Raw genomic sequence first — 23,266 nt, 5'->3', positions numbered from 1 at the left:
ATCAGCCAATCGGAATTAAGGTAGGAAAAATCCAATCCAGTTCTGTTCCAATTAGCCAATAGAATGCAAGCTCAATCCCATTGGCTGATTGGATCAGCCAATAGGATTGAACTTCAATCCTATTGGCTGATTGCATCAGCCAATAGGATTTTTCCTACTTTAATTCTGATTGGCTGATAGAATTCTATCAGCCAATCGGAATTCAAGGGATGCCATCTCCCGGAGCCCAACACAACTTAATAAAGTGTTTAACCCCTAAACCGCCGCTCTCGGACCCAGCCTCCACCTACATTAAATTTATTAACCCCTAATCTGACCCCCCTACACCGCCGCCACCTACATTAAATTTATTAACCCCTAATCTGTCCCCCCTACACCGCCACCACCTACATTAAATGTATTAACCCCTAATCTGTCCCCCCTACACCGCCGCCACCTACATTAAATTTATTAACCCCTAAACCTAAGTCTAACCCTAACCCCCCTAACTTAAATATAATTTAAATAAATCTAAATAAATATTCCTATCATTAACTAAATAATTCCTATTTAAAACTGAATACTTACCTATAAAATAAACCCTAAGCTAGCTACAATATAACTAATAGTATTATTTTACAGGCAAGTTTGTATTTATTTTAAATAGGTACAATAGTTACTAAATAGTTATTAACTATTTAATAACTACCTAGCTAATTTATTTCATGATAGGAATATTTATATAGATTAATTTAAATTATATTTAAGTTAGTGGGTGTTAGGGTTAGACTTAGGTTTAGGGGTTAATAAATTTAATATAGAGGTGTCGACGTTGGGGGCGGGAGATTAGGGGTTAATAAATTTAATGTAGGTGGCGGCAGTGTAGGGGGGTCAGATTAGGGGTTAATAAATTTAATGTAGGTTGCGGCGGGGTCCGTGAGCGGCGGTTTAGGGGTTAAACATTTTATTTAGTTGCGGCGGGGTCCGGGAGCGGCGGTTTAGGGGTTAATACATATAATGTAGGTGGCAGTGGGCTCTGGGAGTGGCAGTTTAGGGTTTAATACATATAATGTAGGTGGCAGTGGGCTCCGGGAGTGGCAGTTTAGGGGTTAAACACTTTTTTAGAGTTGCGGTGGGCTCCGGGAGCGGCGGTTTAGGGGTTAATAACTTTATTTAGGTGCGGTGGGCTCCGGGAGCGGCAGTATAGGGGGTAAACAGTTTAGTTTAGTGTTAGTGCTTAGTGACAGGGTACCAAGAAAGCTGTGAATAAGCCGAAGAGCAGCGAGATCGATGACTGTTAGTTAACAACAGTCTGCTGCTCATCGCTCCATACTTGGTGCGTGGCTTTTTGACAGCTTTCTTGATAATTTTGGAGAACGTATTAAGGTTAGGCGATCTTAGACGAGCGTATTGGTGCCGGCGAATGCAAGAAAGTCGACGGCTTGATAAGTAGGGGCCATAGGCTGCACAATATGTAGTCAGAGAGCACTTCCCTGATTGTGATTATCTGATCATCCAGAGGGGGTGGATCTGGGAGACACACATACTGATTATAATATTCTTCCACAATCACCTGCAAGCAAACATTCTCTAGTGGAATAGACAGAGTAAGCTGGACTCTGAACTTGGAGTCCCTGGTTCAATCCCAGGCAGGACCCAGCAAGGGAGTCACCAGCAGCGTCCCCGCTGTGCAGTTTGCATTTTAGTACGAACAGAACTTATGGAATACTGACACTTTGACATTGTATACCCCTAACTGTGTACCCAGTGCTACAGAATTTTGCAGAGCTATACAAATAAATAATAATAATAGTAATAATAATAATAATAATAATCAAATAATAACTTGCACATTGGTTTGTTTGAACTAATTTCCACAAGCCTAAACCCTAGTAAATATCTAAATTCATAATGGAAATAGCAAAATCTATAAAAAATAAAGAAAAACACTTGGTGGCATAGTTTATAGTTTGCATAATCTTAGTTGCCAAGATTGTAAATTCAAGTTCTTTTTGATAGGTGATTTGTTTATCTTAATATTCAACTATTTTAACTTATGTTGTCAACTTGTATATTATGATTTGTCTCTTTTAATAATAATCTTTTTCCACTAACAAAAAACTTCTGGGTCAAAATACAAATGTTTACACAGAGAATAGAACATAAGAATGATAGTTATTATGCTGCTTTAAAGAGAAGTGTAGTGTTAAAAATGCCTCTATAATTGTATTTAAAATACACATATTTTGAATACAAAAGTTGATATATTGCTGTTTGCTTTTGAGATTTTACTTAGTATTATTGTAATGGTTTTGAAAAAAACAACATGGATATTCATTGACAAAAAATGAAATATAAAGCCAAGGTTTACATTGTCATTCAGGTGCAAAAAGGGAGGATATCCCTGAGTTGATGAGATTACTTATATACACAAAAACCACAGAACATTCCCCTTGGCTTTGTTGTCTACATTATCATAGGTTATGTTTTAACAAGTATTCCATATTAAATAATATTTTTTTAACAAGCTTGTAGTTTTGGAAAGTCTGAGAACATTTTATTTATTTCTCAGTTTACCTCAGAATATGAGGAACTACAATGCCTGATTTTTTTTTTTAAATACAATTTCTGCTATAACCACAGTTTTGATTATAGGTTGTATATTTTTAATATATGACAGTGTTCTTGTGCAATCTTAACTTTCAGGAACAATGCTTCAATCTCTTGCTGTGATTGAGGACTGACAGGTTATCTGCCTGGGAACCTTGTCTACCCATAATGGTTAATGCCCTACATGATAGTTACCACCCTTTAACTTTAAACTTGACTTAACCAAACTTATAAATAAACACACAGAGACTTAGAGCTGGGTATAAAAACCATATCATGTTTGCATTTATTTAACTTGATTAAATAAACAATTTCAACTTCTAAAGTCACAATAGAAACTTGTGGCGACATTCAAGGCCTAGGAAATTAACTCCATACAGCCAGAGGTCATGGCCAATGATGTCTGTAATTGATGATGTGAAGGGGGAGGCCAAACTGCGCTCCGCCCCATTCCTTGATAGTCATAGGTGCCCTAAATGATCTCCATTCAGCAGACCTGCGGGGCGGGGTACCCCAGGACACGACCTGGGGACATCACCCCGCCCATTAGCTTGGTTGCCCCCTTACAGGCCCTGTACTTATGCTTATGGCCATGACCTCCTGCAGCTAGGAGATTGACATACACAAAGAGGCAACTCCAACCTATAAGGTGCCCGGGGGGTGAACCCTGCAGCAAACCCATCCTGAGGGAGCCCCAAACTCTACCACAAAGGATGTAATGGTGCTTAGGCCAACTAACCCTATCCCTGCCTATGGCTTAACTAACCAGCAACTGCTAAGAAAGCCTTTCTTGAATGAATGCTGACACATACACAAAACACAAACAAAATGGGAGGGACGGGAAAAACTTTCACCAGTGAAGATCCAAAGGAAAAGAGGCTGGATCCTCGAGTTCCATCTTACATCTGGTGAGTAGGTCCCACCCTTCAATCTGCAACAAAGTTGCAACCTAATCCTACTAAGGGGTTTTAAACTACCACTAGATGGCACATTAATTCTGTCACAGGAGACTATGCTACCTTACACTCCCAAAGCATCTTAAATGGGGACTTTAGAGTGCATGCTGCAGTTATCCTGAGACAAAGCTACAACGGATCTGAAATTTCACCGGAAAGCAGTCTGATTGGTCACAGCAACTCATATCAGGAATTCGAATTCTGCTAATTTTTGCTTGGGTTGTAGCCCTGCAAATTTAATTAATAATGTTGGGGTTTTTTTAAAATGTTTTCTAATCATATTTACAATGCAGTGCTTAATTGTTGATATGCATCATGTAATTATGAAAAAAATTATATTTATGTCTTAATTCCTTTTATAAGATGGAATCTTGCTTTATACTAGCAATGGGTAAACATTTCAACCCAGTAACAGGGACAGTGTACTGTAAATTATCCCCCCTTTAATTTGTCCCAATTTTCCATTTTACCTGCTGGAGTGTATTCAATTATTTACAAAATTTTACATTTATTTAGGCATTTAAATAGCTGTTTTTGCCTGCAGTATCCATATCTAAACTGAACGTTTAAATACTTAATTATAGGCTATAGAAAAGCTATGTAAACATAGCCAGCAGTAGATATTACACTCCCAGTGGAAGGTAGGAGGGATAATTAATAACATTTTAATTTTACCGTACACTGTACCTTTAATTAAAATTAAGAAATGTTAGCTAGATTTGTTGATTCTAAACATATATCTATTAGTTTTCTTTTTAAACAAAAGTAATATTTAATTATCTCATTGAAATATGATTTTAGCATTTGAATAGCAACATTTGCATGTTGCCTCTCACAGGGGTTTAGTTCAGGTTTTCAAAGTTTAGACTATTTCATTCTATCACCTTGTGGTTATGTGGCTCATCAGGGGTTTTATACAGCTCTACTTAAATATTGTATTGAGAGTCATTAGTATTGCAGTTAGTCAGAAAACAGACTTAAAATAAGTAAATATCTCTATTTATCTATCTATCATCTAATATATCTATCTGTCTGTCTGTTTATATATCATCTATCTATTTATCTTTACAAATTATCTCTGCTGTTTAATGTTTTTATTGTTTCTCATTATTTTGTTTGTTCTGACTTTTTTCTTTCTTTCTCTAACACTCTTCATTCTGCTATTTATCACATCCCATTCACCCCTCCTCTAACTACATCTTGTTTTTTTAATCATCTTTATGTATAATCCAAGACAGAGAATAGTTCAAGGATACAGCACTGAACAAAAGATTGACAAACCGGGCAAAAAGAAAAAGTCACAGTTTAACAAAAAAATATCAAAAAGGCGTACAGTGCCATCTTATTTTAGCAAAAACAAATTTCACAGTGGTCATCTTTATACCAAATACAATGTCCCAAAGAATTGGATAACATTTTAGAAATGCAAAACTTAAAAAGGAAAAAAGAAAAGAAAGAAAAGAGAAGAAAAAAAAAGGGGAAGCCTCCCTTCCTCGGGATTTACCCACATCAATCATTCTCTATTTAGAGTTGGGAGAGTTACTCATCATCCACTGCTGAGGGAGGAAATCTTCCACGATCAACACTATAAACGGGAAGATTTTTGTATTGGCGAAATAAATTGTAACTGTCTTGTTAAAGGCCATGTTAATATTACTCTTAACCATTTCATGAAGTAGCGTCTGAAATATTTCTCAGAGAGAAGTTTATTACCTTGCAACTCGATCGTCATTTGCAGAGTCATAATATTAATAAATTGACCTACACCAGGAGCATCAGGGGCCTTCCATTTCCTGAATATTAAATTACGTACTGCCAATATGGTCATATTTATCCATTGTTGCTCACCAGTTTGCTTCTGTTCATAGAAACATAGAAACATAGAATTTGACGGTAGATAAGAACCAAAAAGGCCCATCAAGTCTACCCATATTACATGTTACTTTTTCCTTAGGATAGCCTTATGCATGTCCCAGGCATTTTTAAATTCCTTTACAGTCTTTGTGTTTACCACCTCAAATGGAGGTTCATTCCATGAATCCACCACCCTTTTTGTAAAAAAAATGCTTCCTCAAATTTCTCCTGAATCTGTTCAGAGTTTAAAAAAAAAGATATGAAAGGTTGTTAATTTAATTTTATTCCGGAGAGTTTTATTCAACCAGAAGTTAATCTTTTCCCAGTATTGTCTAATTTTAGGACATGCCCATAAGCCATGTAGGATATCAGCTTTCACTGCCTTCCATTTGAAGCACTTACACTGTTGGTTACTACAGTATGCGTCCCATTGCTAATTTTATCATGTGTGAGATAGTAGTTGTTTATTAATTTCAATTGGGCTTCTCTCCAACTGATAATTGCTGTGGCCGCCTCCGATATCTTGAGTTTGTAAGTTAATAAAATGTTTAGAGAAGCAATCCCTGCGTGTATCTATATGTTTTTGGCCTGACTTTGAGAGTTGCGCTTTATACCAGTAAACGATTGAACACAATCCAGCTGTATATACTTTAATCCCTGTTTCTCAGCTGTAGGTCCCAGTCATAACCATGCACTATAGAGAAATTAACAAACGCAACAAAAGTTATGTTATTTAATTTCCTATAGCACTGCCATTACAAGTTTTCAAACATATGTGCAATATGCTAATAGAATGAGAGCTGCTTAAATCATATTGGCTGATTTGAATAGCCAATAGGATTTTAACAGCCCTAATTTCTATTGGCTAATTCAAATTTTTCAGCCAATAGCATTGCAAGGGACGCCATCTTGAATCGCGTCTCTTGCATTGAAGATTCAGTGTACGGTGGTGACCGTATGAAGAGGATGCTTCGTGCCGGATGTCTTCAGGATGGACCTGCTCCACGCTCGCTAGATGAAGATCGAAGAGGCCGCCAGGATGAAGACTTCTTACTGCATGGATGAGGACTTCTCTGGGTAGATGAAGATAGAAGATGCCGCCTGGATGAAGACTTCTTGCCACATGGATGATGACTTCGCCGGCTGGATGGATCCTTCAAGTGGGACTTCAACAACTGTAAGTGGATCGTCTTGGGGTGAGTGTTAGGTTTTTTAAGGTTTTTTTTGTGTGTTTTTTTTTTAGTTTAGGGTCTGGGCAGTAAAAGAGCTAAATGCCCATACAAATGCCCTTTTCAGGGCAATGGGTGGCTTAGGTTATTTTAGATAGTTTTTTTGGGGGGGGTTGGTTGGGTGGTGGGTTTTACTGTTGGGGGGTGTTTGTATTTTTTTTTACATGTAAAAGAGCTGAAATCTTTGGGGCAATGCCTCACAAAAGGCCCTTTTAAGGGCCATTGGTAGTTCATTGTAGGCTTGTTTTTTTTATTTTGGGTGGGCTTTTTATTTTGATAGGGCTATTAGATTAGGTGTAATTCTTTTTTATTTTTGATAATTTGTTTGTTATTTTTCGTAATTTAGTGGGGGGTTTTGTCATTTAGTTTGTTTTTATTTTTTGTAATTAGATACTTTTTGTAATTTTTAGAGTAGCGTTAGGATTTTTTTATTGGTAGTTTAGTTTTATTTAATTGGCAGTTAGTTTAATTTTAGTTTAATAATTATGATAGTTTAATTGTTGTTTTAAAAAAAAAAAATTAAATTGACAGGTAAATTTTAGTTTAAAGTTAGGGGGTCGTTAGGTTTAGGGGTTACTAGTTTAAATTAGTTTATTTCGTTGTGGGTGGCTTTTGGATTAGGTTTTAATAGTTTATTTTAGAATATTTCGTTGTGGGGGCTTGCGGTTTAGGGTTTAATAGGTTTATTATAGCGGTGGTGTGGGCGGACGGCAGATTAGGGGTTAATAATATTTAAATAGTGTTTGCGATGCGGGAGGAAGGCGGTTTAGGGGTTAATACATTTATTATAGTGGCGACAATGTCGGGGAGTGGTGGAATAGGGGTTAATAAACATTTTTAGTGGCGGCGATGTCAGGAGCAGCAAATTAGGGGTTAATAAATGTATTATAGTGTTTGCGATAGCCTAACCTGCACATTACTTATTAATATTCCAAGCTTCCAGGCAGCAATCTAATTGCTTCCGCAACAACACTGCCTTCTTTGATACCCAACATGGATGTAAGAGTAGAAAGGGGAACACAATGATTGTTATTGTACTGTACAATTTTCCAGTGAAATAACATAATTCACTGTCACCCCTGTAGGTTAGAAAAGATGATACATCAGTCAGAACTTCTTTTGCTCCTTCTTGTAAACAACTAATTGTGAGATCCCCAAATCAGGCAAGTAAGGTTTCTGCTGCCTCACTAAAGCTCTTTGTTCTAATTGCATTATTGCTCTTCTTAAACATCCAAGCCCCTTTTCCTATCCTTTTATATGTCCAGCGACTCTACTCTAGTTTTTGGCACTTCCCTTAGAAGGGCTGATACCCCTTTGAGCAGTTGAAGCCCAAACACCTCTCTGCTGTTGTCTATTTGTTTGAGCATTTAATTTCTGGATGACTTCCTTTTACAGCCTGTGCAAACAAGCTTGAATGATCTCTGAACCCATTTATCATAAAACATCTACTGGTACTTCCATCACTTTTTCATGCCCTTAAATTGAATCCGAAAAGATAAGACAACTACTACAGGGTGCTACCAATTGTTTACCAAGACCATAAATCCATGTCTTTGCAGCCAAAGCGCAAATTAGGGCTACTATCAAAATGCCTGCTAACTGAGTTTTATTTCCAAGCAGTGCTTTAACCCTTAGAAGCTATATCTTTTTTTAACGTCTTAGGATGTTTAGGGCCTGCTCTGCTTTTGCCTTTAATTACACATCAGCCAAGATGGGGAAGGGGTGACCTAACTCTTACAAAGAATGGCAGTGATACTTTGTTGTGTTTATATTCTCTTTGTCGCCATAAGCATCTCTGAACAGTTGAAAATCCTTTACATATTTGCCTATTAGCTTTTTCACCACCTTGTGTTTTGGGTGTACATGTAGCTAATTAATTATACACAGGAAATTATCAATAGTCACAGCTACTAACACCTTTTCAGATGAGTCTTATGAATCAGAGTCACTACCAAAATACCGCACACCAGCCACATCAGAGCACTCACTGAATCAAGAAGCAGTGGCCACCTGCATTTCCAGTGAAACGTTTATGGCTGCAGCCCTGAGAGCCCTACTTACTGTCACTTGTCTTCCCCTTTTAAAGAATTCCTGCACTTAATTTCTGAAGACCCCCAGAGGAACTAACCCCTACCACCCCTATAAGGCATCACCTATCCCCAACACCACCTTCTGCTTTGCAACATTATTTTCCCCAGGCCTAGCAAGTATTATTTCCTACTTACCCCACATCTGTTTTCTATGTTCAGCTCTTTTACACAATGGATCCATGAATCTAAGATGGACCCTGAGACTGGAAGTACTTGAGTTCACAGTGTGGCATAACCAGGTCAACTCCAACACTATAGATAGGAATACTAAAGATAGAGGAATTACATTTCATGCTGCTTTCAGTTCTGGATGCCAAATACCTTCAGATTATTCTGCCACACCTGGAAATCCCATAAGTGATCTGGGCCTACAGTAACAAAATAGGTGGGTATGGCAGTAATGAGGGCTACCCAGGAAGGGGGAGCGGGTTTAGGGAGCACCGGAACTATAAGATGTAAAGAAAGAGGAAAAGAGGCTATAGAAGAAGAAAGAAAAACCTCAGTTAAGGAATCTTAAACCAGTGAGCTTAAAAGAGAATAACTTTATTTACACTTGATACAACATGCCCTGTTAAAACTGATAGAGTAATGCCTTTAGCTGTATAAGACTTAGACTTACAATAGTTAAGCAGTATCTAAAACTGCTCCCCTTACTTACGTATATGCAATTAAAGGAATAGTCTACTCCAGAAGTTATTTAAAAAGATAGATTTTATGGCAAGGCAGGAGGCTTCATATTTGGCATTAATCTTTACTGACTTCCAAACGGCAGCAAAGAAAACGATAACATAGTAACAAAAAAACATCCAATCAGCAGAGAACAGATATTATAACCACATAAGCACAGGAAATAACTTCCTCTTTTCTTTGCTGCTTTCCAGACAGCAGGTGATGTATCTTCTGCTTGTGCAATGTGTGTAATCATAGCTTCTATTGTAAAACGAGATTGATCATTCTTAATGTGGTTTTCTTTAGAATATAGGTTTCTTTAGAAATAGAAGATATTTAAAATGTGGTTGTAGGATTTACTAGTCCTTTCTATCGTATGAATACAATTTCCCTTAACTATTATCTTAACTATATTAATATAAACTTTTTCTTTTAGGAAAGCTGTGATCATTTCTTAATAATTTTGCTTGCCAGTACTATTTGAGTTGTATCTATAACTCACTGGTGACATAGTGCATTTTATTTTTCTTGTACAAATTCATTGGTGGCATAGTGTGTGCAGCGGCACTCTGTCCTTTCATAACCGTTGCTGCGCGTGATCTCTCCTCCGGGAGTATTACCTCCCTTGTACCTTTCGAACTGCCCTCCTACCGGGATTGCTAGTAGAGAGCTTGGAATCGTCTCCCTTTGTGGCTCGCCGCCGCTTCTAGCCTCTCTCCTTCTAGCGATCCTGGTCACACTCCAGTTGCGCCAGGGAACGTTATAGGCCGCCATCTCCTCACACTCCTTGACAGCAGATGCGCATCAGGCCGTGACACATAGCGGCATGATGCGCGCACTGCTGATTTACATTATAAAAATAGGAAGAATTTGTAGGATTTATTTAAAGTATCTGTATTAAATATTAGTTTTTCACTATCTAGCTTCCTAAAAGAGCCTTGATAGCTTTGAGACTTTTCATATCCCTTTCATGTGTACAGACCAAATTCAATGTAATTGATGTTTTGCAATAATTTTAAATTTTCAATTGTAATCTAAACTGTACGGTTCTTTTTAAATAAAGTCAGTTTGCTTTCTCTCATCTATGATTACTGGTTGTTTAGTATTATTTTAGACATAGCGCATGAAGCGATATACTCTATATTCTAAATGCTGCACGTAATTGCTACACTGCTGGAGTGAGCCCCATCCTCTGTTCAGGGCCCCCCCGGATCCCTTATCCTTTCATCATATTCTGCCGGAATCATTGGAAGGAGGTTCTAGCTAACCGGTCCCTGTAAATGGCTTTCTGGCCACTTCTGGCCTCCTCCTCCTAACGATCCCGGCTCCTGCACAGCAAGGGCGCCTGTGTCCGTGGGCACTACAGGCCTTGCTCCTTGCTCAACTATAATCTCTGTTCCAGAATACGCGCACCAGGCCGTGATATTTTAGCGGCTAGGTGCACGCACACTGATTTCTGGATCTTCAACAAAATTTAAAGGAAAATGTGTATATGGTTTTCTATAGAAAAATGACACTAAGAAATAAATACTTGCAAAGGCACTGAATAGCCTAGTGGTATTCTTCCTATCTAGAGATAGAGAGTCCAGGGTTCAATTTCTCTGAGAAATGAGCATGAGGCCGTAGATTTGAGGCAGCAAGGTGCGCCAACTACTTATATTTTTTCCCCATTACGTGATAGCTAGGGCTCGGCAAATGGGCTATGTTTTAACTTTTCTTTTCTTTTGCAGGAAATTATAATAGTAATATTAGATATAAAATATAATAAATAACTAATCAAATCATATATAGCATATTAAGCCTGTATTAAGACTATATTAAACCTAAATATATTCAGCCTATATTAAGGCTATATTAAATATAGTATATTTAACCTATATCAGGCTATATCTATTGTAGTATTTAAGCCTCTATTAAGGCTATATCAATTATAAGTTTAAAAGCCGGTATTAAGGCTATATCAATTGTAAGTATATTAAGCCTGTATAAGGCTATATCATATATATATAGTATATTAAGCCTGTATTAAAGGGACAGTTTACTCAAAAATTAGTAAAATTTTAAACAAAAAAGAATAACAATTTAATCATAGTATGGCTAATCGTTGTTTGCTGCAAGAAATTATTTTCTGAAATGTCCATTTTCAAATCTGTAGCCTAAGCCCATAATAATATTTTGTGGCTGTGTGGTCAGTCCATCGATACTGCTTGCTCGATCGGTGATGTCACCACAAGTGTAAACAGGGGCTTGCTCTGCATAAAAACATGATTGTGTTCATATTTGAACACTTTTCTTTGTAGTGCTGTTGAGCTGCTTAAAGTCCTCTACTGTTCTATAACACTTTAATATTGCACTACTAATGTTCGTACACACTCACATCGTGCCTGCAACATTGCACGCTTGATAATGACTAGTGGGGCGCACAGTAGTTTTCCTAGTACACTGCAGGCTGTGTTGTATCTCACATCTGGTGTGGGCTAAATCAGAAGACTCTGTAATACTGTCATTCCTACAATGCATGGTTTGTATTTGTTCTTTTTTCCTCTGCTAAGGCACAATAAATATATATTTTGTTGTGTGTTTTATTTCTGCCTTCTTCCCTTATGCACTCTCTTTAATTTAAAAGGTCCACTGCTCTAACTTAAAATCATAGCTATTCTGTAGTACAGGAGAGTTTGTGATTTAAATGCCTAATTGCTTCTAATGTGAATTGAGCTGAGTTGCAGATGTGAGTCCTTTTTGAAAATTGTCTATTGTCTCTAATATATCCTCAATGATCTCTATATTACACTTACCTTACCTATAAGCCTTGTGCATAGTTAAAGAATAATTTTTTTGCATCTAATTAATTGTACACATATAGTTGGACAGTGAGCGGGCTGACAATGCAATGTTGTCCATCCCGTTTAACCGGCTGTTCCGGGATCATTCAGGACTGCATGTGAAATACAACATAAAAAGGTATAAACATTTATTATTACATATTCGATTTCAGTATACATTAATGTAAATCATCTCTGCACATCGTGTTGCTGCTGCAAGATAATGTTCATAATTTGAGTAAACTGGTCCTTTAAGGCTTTTCCAATTATAAGTAGATTAACTCTGTATTAAGGCTATATTAAATATAAGTATTTTGAGTCTGTATTAAGGCTATATCAAATATTATATTATAGGTATATATTATCTTTTAGTATATTATACTTTACAAATCATATCTATTAGTTTATATGTGTATATGTGTGGATACACAAGTATTTCTTTGAGTAACATGTTTTACCTTTTACAGATTACTAATTTTGTGTGTATTTACATATATATATATATATATATATATATATATATATATATATATATATATATATATATATATATATGTCTTTGTTATAGCGTAGGTGTACGAGTGGTAAGAGTTAGTGTTTGGCCTTCAATACTAATATTTTCTAATTAAATTTGTTAGCGCAGTAGGTAGTGCGTCAGTCTCATAATATAAGGGAGGTGAGTCAGGACCTCACACATAGCACTTGCTCTTTCAAAATACTCCTTAAGCATTCTAAGGGCAAGAAATAGCACGTAACAAAAAGGGCCCTTCCCCCGGGCAGGATTAATAGGGATGATAGAACCTCATCCCCGGAGGTAATGCGGGGCAGAGAATCCTTGAGCTTGAGGATACAAACCAGGGACGAAAATGCACAGACTCCAACATTTTTATCCTGGAGGATCTAAATTGGGACTATTACCCAGACCCTGATTGGGAGATGGAGATCTTCCAAATGCCCCTCTTTCAAGGCCCCTCTGGGAGGACCTGTGTGGATGAGAAGATAGATGAGGATCTCCTGGATCCCACTGGCAATCTCATTTTCATTCCCTAACACATTATGCACCCAGATTTTTCTGAGTTTTCTCTCCTTCCTCATCTGCCTAGGTTTCTCCAGAGACGCCTTCACCATCCTCTGGTTCATGAAGATAGGGCTCTTTTTAGAGCCACATGCCATAGGTCTTCTCTTCCAGGCAAATAATCAGCCACCCCTGGGTTTGACTCTAAACTTATAACCTTCCTGACCAGAGAGGGTAAGAACCAAGGAAAGGCCTGGAGTGATCCCTTTGTGGTGTCCAGGATAAATGCCTAGATACTTCTGTCCCTCTGGCCCAAATTCTACTAATTTTACTAATTTCTTACAAGGCTTTTCTTGAGGTGTCACTCCTATTGTGTGAACCCTTGGCCCCAGGTTCTAGAAAGGTTCTGCTATCTTATACTGTACAGTCTGGGTTTGTTGGTGTGTAGGAAAGGACATTGATCCCTTTTTTACCTCCCCTTCCATGACAGTGTGTCTTCTCAATTTTCTCTAGTTTTCTCCCTGGCCTGTCGATTGGTCCTTTTCTGCCTTTCTGTGGGTCATATTCCCTTCGAAGTGACCCCTTGGGTAGACATTGTTTAGTCTGCCATCCTTGTAGATCTTTAAGGCTTCAGACCCCTCTTACCTTGTAATTTGAGTCTCTGGTTATACAGTTCTTTCTTTCTTCACGAACTAGCCTTTCAGCTTTCAGCATCCTTGGCCATGCTACTTTGCCTGGTTTCATTGGCAAGTTTCGGACCGAGGGCTCTAATGTTCATTCTTCATTTCTCCGGAAAGGTGTCTACTTCTCTATTTTCTCACAGAGTTCAATTTATTTGAAACCATTATAGATGTCAACAGGTTAGTAAGGGATATCACTAGAAAGAAGTATTTTTACAAATTAGGGAAAGTCACCCCAATAGTAATATGGCTGCCCCCACAGATATGAATCTTTCTAATGAACATGCCACCGATACAAGTCATATGTTTATTTTTAGTGACAGTTGTGCTTATTTAATGCTCAGACAACTTGAAATGATCAATGATCCTTCTTATTCTTCAATGAAGAGCAGATATATAGGTTATAAAACAAAGTCAGTTTTTTAACCTGTCAGTAACATGAGCCCAATTTTAGAGGACTTTCATAAAAGGATTTACAAGATTTTATGGAGTTAGCCAATAATCCAATGAAGGGGAGGAGTAACATCATACCATCAAAAAACAGCCATTGATAGTCACAAAGGACAAGATGACATAGTAGTCATCAAACCAGCAGATAAGGAAGTGTTATATTATACAGGTTCTTGATTTACTGTTGACCTATAATTAGTTTGAGTTCAATGGAGATTTTATCTACAGAGATATGGGACAGCCATGGGACTAAATTTGCCCCATATATATGGGTTTGTTGGGAGCTGTCCCACATCTTCTCAGATGACAATATTATGACTAATATTAGAGCATATAAAAGACACATAGATGACCTGCTGTTTGTGTGGATAGTTTCAGAGATTGAAGTACAAGAATGTATTTCCTTGTTTGAATATGAATGAGGTAGTATTAAAATTCACTAATGAGTTTCAAGAAAATAAAGTTCCCTATTTCTATGTTCTTTTGAAGGGAGATATTGAATCAAAAAGGGCATATAGGAAACCTATCACTTCCAATACTACACTGCAAGCAGGCAGTTGCCTCTCCAAACATACTGAATTTGGCATAGCCAACGTGCAGTTTATTAGAATTATGTGCAACTGTTCCAGTTACTCAGATTTTCTTGAAGAAGGTAACAAAATGAAGACACAATGGAAACAAATAGGCTACTCTAATACTGTGACAAAGAGGACATACAGGGAAGTGGCCATTATAGATACAAGATAACTTTTAGTCATTTATGTATCTAGGTTTAATAGTAAGAAGTCCCTATTTGTAATAGCTTATAGTAAGATATTTAAGGAGATCTGTAATAGAAACCCAAATGGGTACAGGGCAGGATATAGGAATAATTATACAGGACAGAACTACCATTCCAATTGGAACAATAATAGCTATAGAAGGAATCAGGGAAATTATAGACATGAAGGAAATTATAGACATCACACAGAACCAAGAGGATGGTTTAGACAACCTCCCTCTGAGGACAGACAGGAAGCATACATGAACAATAGAATTAAAGATTTGAGAGTCCCCCTAAGCAATCGATACACACCATTAAGGAGTCAGAAAAGGGAGGAATCACACATACTAAATGAAGATAGCAATAATTTAAACTCCCCACTTCAAGGGACTTCAGCTGATTTTCTAGAGTTAGGCCCAGTATCCAGGACCCCACTGTTAAACAGAAAAAGAAATATAGAGGAACCAGAGGAGGAATACAAACAAAATCTAAAAAGATGGAGGTAGACGATAAGGGCATCTTTAACCTAAGCAAAATTGAATTATCACAGGAGGAAGAAAAAAGTGCTCAAAAAAGGTCTAACTTTTGCACCAACACAAAGATTAAACAAATTTGAAACCCATATTCACATTAATAAATTTGTCCACAGATTAACATTAAAATTATATTTTTTAAATAATCCAGTAGAAAGAGTAATAAACAGCATGAAAAACAGTACCAACACCCAAATATCCACTAACACACAGCCCAGTATTATACATACTACTCTCAGACCTAAATCTGCATTCTATCCCCTTCAGGATAAAGGAAGTCATTTAGAGGTCCAAATTTGAACATACTAAACAAAAAGTTAAATATAATTTAAACAAAAATGAAAAATCAGTATTGGAAAATTTGAAAAATAATAAAACCACCTACCAGGAGCTTAAATTAAATCCAATAAAAAAGACAACAGAAAAGTTTAAATTATTATTAACGGAGGCAAAGAATAACAGAATATTAACCAGTAAAGAATTTAACTTTCTCAGCCAAGAATATCCCAGAATGGCAATTTTTTTTTGCCAAAAATTCATAAAAACATCATATCACCCCCAGGTAGACCCATCATATCTGGTATTAATTCGATAACAGCCAATCTATCCCAATAGATAGATATTCAATTACAGAAATATGTAAAAAAAAATACCAACTTATCTAAAAGACACAGGACAAGTACTATCTGCATTAGAGAATCTTGAATGGGATGACAATTACATGATGCCTACATGTGATGTCACAGCCCTATATACAAGCATTGGTAATAATAAGGGGATGGAAGCTATAAAGTTCTATTTAAATGATGATAGCACAATGTTACAGGACCAGAAAGACTTCATCCTGAGGGGGTAGAATTCATATTAATGAATAATGTATTTGTATTTAACAATAAAATATATATTCAAATTAAGGGAACAGCTATGGGCATGAGGTTTGCACCCAGTTATGTGAATCTCTACATGGGTCTTTGGGAGCAAAGATTTTTGGAGTCACATGACCTGGGTGCGAGCCTCGTGCTCTTCAAACGATATATATAGATGATGTGTTAATTGTATGGAAAGGAGACAAAGAAAGTCTTCTAAAAATGTTTGGGGATATGAATACAAATAGAAAAAGAGAAAGTCCCAATCTATGTTATCACCTGTAAAACATTTATATTAGCCAATAGTAAAGCTTTGTATCCTGCGAGGGCAAATGCTCATTACACCTAAAGATGTGTGTTTTAATCGATTAATATGGTTACTTTGCAATTCCCTGCAGTCCAGGGGGCAGACCAATATAATGCCTTATAAAAGTCCCAGGTTGTAAAGGTAAAAAAGTCCTGAGTAGATATTACCCACAAGTGGAGCTCATATGCTCATGTATAAATATCCCTGTTACCCGGTACTCTTATTGCAGATAACAACATAGCGTATCAGAGGCAGGTACACAGACTAAACAGTCCCCATATACAAGGCTAGTTTCACTCACCGGCTGCCGTGCTTTACCGGGTACCGACCCGTCCACCATCCGCGGAATAAGCTCCTTCCCCGGCAGCCTGGGAGTTTCCAAATCTTTAGCGCGCTTTACCGGGCACCAGCCCGTCCACCATTAGCGGAACAAACGCCGTCTCCAACAGCCTGACTGTGCCTGGGACCTGGGTGTGCCTCTAACCTCCTCACTGATTGGTCCTTGTGGGAAGTCGAGCCTCTGATGCGGTTTTGCTGAAACGGAGGAACCAGAGGAAGATATCTCAACAGACCCCGCAATCCAATGCGGTTGTCTTATATACAGACAGCAGGGCCGCCATCAGGGGGTGACAGGGGTGACTGCTGTCAGGGGCCCAATGGGCCAGGGGGCCCCATGAGGCAAGAACTTAAAAAAAAACAAACTTTTTTTTTTTTAAATTTTGGCCGCCACCAGTTGGTACTACAGCAGAGTGCTAATTGAGCATGGGAAATGTTATTACAAGGAGTAAAGTATTAGCATTTGAGAGGATTTCTGAGTGTGCACTAAATTACTATGCACCGTGTGAGACAGACTTGGCACTTTGTTGGTACAGTGTGTGCCTGAGTCAGACGGCAGATCACTTTCATTTGCAGAGAAGGTAGGACTTACTTAACAAATGTTTTTTATTTCTTTGTGCAATTTCAGATTGTAACTTTAATGTGGTAGTAGTTGTATGGTGGGGCCAGGGGTCCATAAAAACACATTTTCTTTTAGCAGCAGTGTATTTATGATTATTTGACAATGCTGTAAAAATTATATATTTAATACCATGCAGAAATGTTTCCTCCTCAACACACAAATGGTAGGTGCCCTTTTGGCAGATATGTATGTATGTGTGTGTATATATATATATATATATATATATATATATATATATATATATATATATATATATATATATATATATATTATATTCCAGTTTACTGCCCCTTTATGCAAGAACTTTCCAGATGCAGGGAGGCATTTTAATCATTTATATTTTTACATCTGCATAAAATGTTATACTCTTAGACTAAGATTGCTCAGTGTTTGAAATGAGACAGGTTAACTTTAAACTGGTCAGTTTACACTACAGCTGACTTAATTTTGAAATACATACCAACAAGCCTAAATCCTGCATTTAACCAGATCTAATGGTAGGAGTACCACAGCTTATGGTTCCACCAAGACCATATAGAGTACAGCATTTTCAAAATCCATAAGTACAGCTGACAGATGGGAACATTTGTACACTAAATTTGAAGTGGCGCTCTTGGTTGGGGAAAATGGGGAAAAATCATATGTCAACCTTTAAAAGTACTTTTCTTTATCTAGCAATCTACCCAGATCATTAATGTACAATTTTGAATTCACAGAATTATTTTTGTTTTCACATTTACAAATATGATTCTTTAAAAAGTGATCTCTTAATTGCTGCAATTTTTTTTATCATACATGTCACAAACTGTTGATTTAGGGGATGCAAGGTGCATAAATCTTTCCTCCTGTGAGTGTTTCTGTGGGTGTCTGTGTTTATGTCTTTGTGCTTTGGTTTGTGTCTCTATGAGTGTGTATGTATTTTTTTTCTGTGGGTCTCTCTGTGAGGGTGGGTGTGTATGTCTTTGTGCATTTTCTGTGGATGTCTGTGAGGGTGTGTGCATATGTCTGAGATTTTTCTATGGGTGTCTCTGTGAGGGTGTGTGTATGTTTGTCTTTGTGTATTTTCCCTGGATGCCTCTGTGAGGGTGGGTGTGTATGTCTGTGTTTTCTGTGGATGTCTCTGTGAGGGTGTGTGTTTTCTGTGGGTGTCTCTGTGAGTGTGAGGGTGTGTGTATGTCTTTGTGTGTTTTCTGTGGATTTATCAGTGAGGGTGTTTGTATGTATGTCTTTGTGTGTTTTCTGTTTGTGTCTCTGTGTGTGTGTGTGTATGTCTTTGTGTGTTTGTGTGTATGTCTTTGTGTGTTTTCTGAGGCTGTCTATGTAGGTGTTTCCTTGGGTGTATGTGCATGTTTGTGTGTGTCCATTGTCTGTTCCTTTTTAGGACATTTTGACCTTACTACTGATTATTCACATCTTTCTACAGACTTTGAGCTAACAAGATCTTTCCGGAAGTCACTAATTCACCATTTAACCTTTAAATTATTTTTTAGGCAGTTCAGGGCCCTTCCTTGCCCTGCATGCTGTTGTCATCATTTAGTTGGCATCTTCCTTTACAAAAAGATAATCAGAACTCCATATTTTGTTTTCTATATCTCCTTTTTTTTTTTTTTTTACAAAATTGTAGTTTACCTCATTACTTGCCAGGTCAATGTAAACAAGTGCCAAGTGTCTGTTTGGGTGTCTGTGTCTGAGTGTGTTTCTTTGCGTGTCTGCTAGAGTGTCTATATGTAAATCCTTATGTGTGAGTGTGTGTGTGTGTGTGTTTCAGTGTATGAGTGTGTCTGTGTTTGTGTATGTTACTACCTTTACAACATTTCCAAGTTTAAATAGACACTTAAGAATAAAGTGCATATACGTTTAAGTCACTTGGTAAAAAATTGCACATGTCAAAGGAGGGGGGGGGGGGGCCTGATCAATGGTTAAGTCAGGGGCCCCAAAATTTCTAGTGGCGGCCCTGACAGACAGTAATAGCAAGCTGTACCGGGTGTAGGGAATCTTTTGCTTTTGTGTAAATCTTTGACCTTTGGATAAAACACTGTGTCTTGAGTCGGCTATATCCTTGGTCCGCTTATCCAACAGGCAGTGCAGCTAGGTGCCTAGCAGTGGCAAAAGAGAGTCCAAGAAAGAGAAAAAAGATTTGCCAGGCACCTCCAATATTTAAAAATTAATGAACTTTATTGAAACAAAGTTAAAACATGGTGAGAGAGGGGATAAGACACCCCTAAAGTTGAACAGACTGACATGTTTCGGCACAAAACACCGTAATCATAGTCCCTAAAAACTTCTAAGAACAAACTGCCTTTTAAACCCAGTGCTCCCATATTATTGGTGGGTTACTAATTGAAATTTAAAGGCACACGGGGGATGGAGCATATATTATTAAACCTATATGTCAATTGATGTGCATCATATACATAGATGTCTACACAGTATAAACAACTAACATACTCGGAAGCAACGTTCACTTATGAAATGTAAGCATTTGGTAAACAGTACATATACATTTTTATCAATAGTTTCATATACGTATATCTGGGTTCCCTGAAAAGGAGTCATAAGTAATCTAATCTCTAAAAATAACCACAAATTACACACTTTCAAAAAACTTTTTTGGTCGTCCCTGTTCTAGTAATCCTTGTTCTCCAGAAAAATATATACATATTTACATATAATTTGCAAGTAGGTCCCTTAGACTAGAGGTGACCAGGATCTAGTTCCAATGGTTAATAAAATCATATTCGGAGTTTAGGCCCAAAGGTCTTTTTGTTTGGAGCCTAAAGATCCAATACATTTCCTGTCTGGACAAGATCTTAAATTGGTCACCCCCTCTCTTCTGTGGTTGAACCTTTTCTACAATCATCCATTTCAACGAGCGACAGTCTTTGTCGTGTCGCTGGACGAAATGGGACACCAAAGGTGTACTACTCTTACCCACCCGTATGGTCGACAGGTGTTCTCTGATTCTCGATCTGACATCCCTGGTGGTCAAACCTATGTACTGCAGTTCACAGGCTGAGCACCAGAGTAGGTATATGCAATTAGAAGATCTGCAATTTAAACAAGAGGTAATGTCAAAGGTTTCTCCGGTCACTACCGAAGATAAACTGTTCCCCACCTGAACATATTCACAGGCCTTACATTGTGAATAGCCACACCTGTAGGTACCCCTGTGTCTAAGCCAGGAGGATGATGATGAGGATCCATAATACCTGGCCCAAAGAATTGGGGTTTATGGAAACATGTGACCTGATTGCTCTGGGAGAGTTGGAAGTGGAGGGGTCTACATCAATGGATGAGGCTAATAAGGATATTATCAGAAGATATCGTAACCCCTCTACTTTCTACCCTATACAGAGCAGAGGTAACATTATTGAAACCTTCTACAAACGAGTAGAAAATGATTTAAGACAACTTTCATTAACAAGGATGACAGGTGGTAATAACTTGACTAAGAACGAACGCCTTGCCCTAAAATCATTGGAACAAAATCCTAGCCTAGTGATTAAGCAGGCAGATAAGGGGGGCTCAGTGGTCATAATGAACAGGGTTGACTATATTAGAGAAGCTCTGAGACAGCTGCAAGACACAGATAGCTATGAACATCTTAGACAAAATCCCACTAATAGGTTTCAACAAGAATTAATGCACCTTCTGGATGGAGCAGTGGAGGATGGACTAATTGATTTAGAAACATCTAAGTACCTTTATGTGGAACATCCAGTTATCCCACTATTTCACTATTTACCGAAGGTGCATAAAAACCTAGAGAATGTACAGGGCAGGCCCATAGTCAATGGTATAGGCTCAATGTTGGAACACCTCTCTGAGTGGCTGGATGGGATACTACAACCTCTGGTTAAATCCCTCCCTAGTTATACTAGGGACTCCAAGCAGGTGTTGAACAAAGTTGAAAGCATGAGATGGTCACCGGATTGTGGATGGCTCACTGTGGATGTGGTCTCACTGTACTCCTCTATACCCCATATTTGGGGTCTAAAAGCAGTAGCTTATTTCTTGGAGAGCGGGACTACACACAGTGAGCCTTTCAGAAATTTTGTACTGGAGGTGACACAGTTCTTGCTGTCACACAACTATTTTCAGTTCGAGGGGGAGTTCTATCTGCAGAGATGCGGGACCGCCATGGGAGCCAAGTTTGCACCAACCTATGCTAACTTGTTCATGGGTTGGTGGGAGCGGTCCAGCATCTATGCGGATGGAAACCCCTTCAGGCCTGCTATTTTGCTATACCTACGCTATATAGATGACCTGCTGTTTGTCTGGCGGGGCGAAAAAGAACAGGCTGAATGCTTTGTGGATTATTTGAGAACCAATGATGTGAATTTATGGTTCACGCTTGAGTTTAATAAGAACACAGTGCATTATCTAGATTTGGAACTGAAGGGGTGGCCAACAGGTAGAGTCACCTCTGAAGTTTACAGGAAACCAATATCGGGCAATAGTCTCCTACATGCTAGGAGCTGTCATCCGAAGCAAATGCCTTATTCAGTGGCTAAGGGGCAGTTTGTGCGATTGAAACGCAATTGTACTCTACCCCTCAGCTACAAGAAACATGCGGATGATTTGGAACAACGCCTACTACAAAGAGAATACAATAGAAAGATCATTAAAAAGGCCCGATATGAGGTTAATTCCCTGTCTAGGGAACAACTCCTAAAGGATAAGCCACCTATCAGAGAAAATCAAGAGAATAAATTGACTTTTGTCACAGATTACTCAGCTCAATATGGAGAAATCTGTGACATAATCAGAAATCATTTTCGTCTGTTGGTGGCAGATGATGCCCTTGCAGTGACTGCTAGGAATGGCTGTAGATTCTCCTATAGGAGAAATAAAACCATTGGAAATTCAGTGTCGCCATCCATGCTTAGGAAGCCAGACTCTGCAGCGGTATCATCATCCTCCTGGCTTAGACACAGGGGTACCTACAGGTGTGGCTATTCACAATGTAAGGCCTGTGAATATGTTCAGGTGGGGAACAGTTTCTCTTCGGTAGTGATCGGAGAAACCTTTGACATTACCTCTTGTTTAAATTGCAGATCTTCTAATTGCATATACCTACTCTGGTGCTCAGCCTGTGAACTGCAGTACATAGGTTTGACCACCAGGGATGTCAGATCGAGAATCAGAGAACACCTGTCGACCATACGGGTGGGTAAGAGTAGTACACCTTTGGTGTCCCATTTCGTCCAGCGACACGACAAAGACTGTCGCTCGTTGAAATGGATGATTGTAGAAAAGGTTCAACCACAGAAGAGAGGGGGTGACCAATTTAAGATCTTGTCCAGACAGGAAATGTATTGGATCTTTAGGCTCCAAACAAAAAGACCTTTGGGCCTAAACTCCGAATATGATTTTATTAACCATTGGAACTAGATCCTGGTCACCTCTAGTCTAAGTGACCTACTTGCAAATTATATGTAAATATGTATATATTTTTCTGGAGAACAAGGATTACTAGAACAGG

Source organism: Bombina bombina, chromosome 3 (genome assembly GCF_027579735.1).
Source record: "Bombina bombina isolate aBomBom1 chromosome 3, aBomBom1.pri, whole genome shotgun sequence".
Classification (NCBI taxonomy): Eukaryota; Metazoa; Chordata; class Amphibia; order Anura; family Bombinatoridae; genus Bombina; species Bombina bombina.
This window is presented reverse-complemented; position numbering follows the sequence as displayed.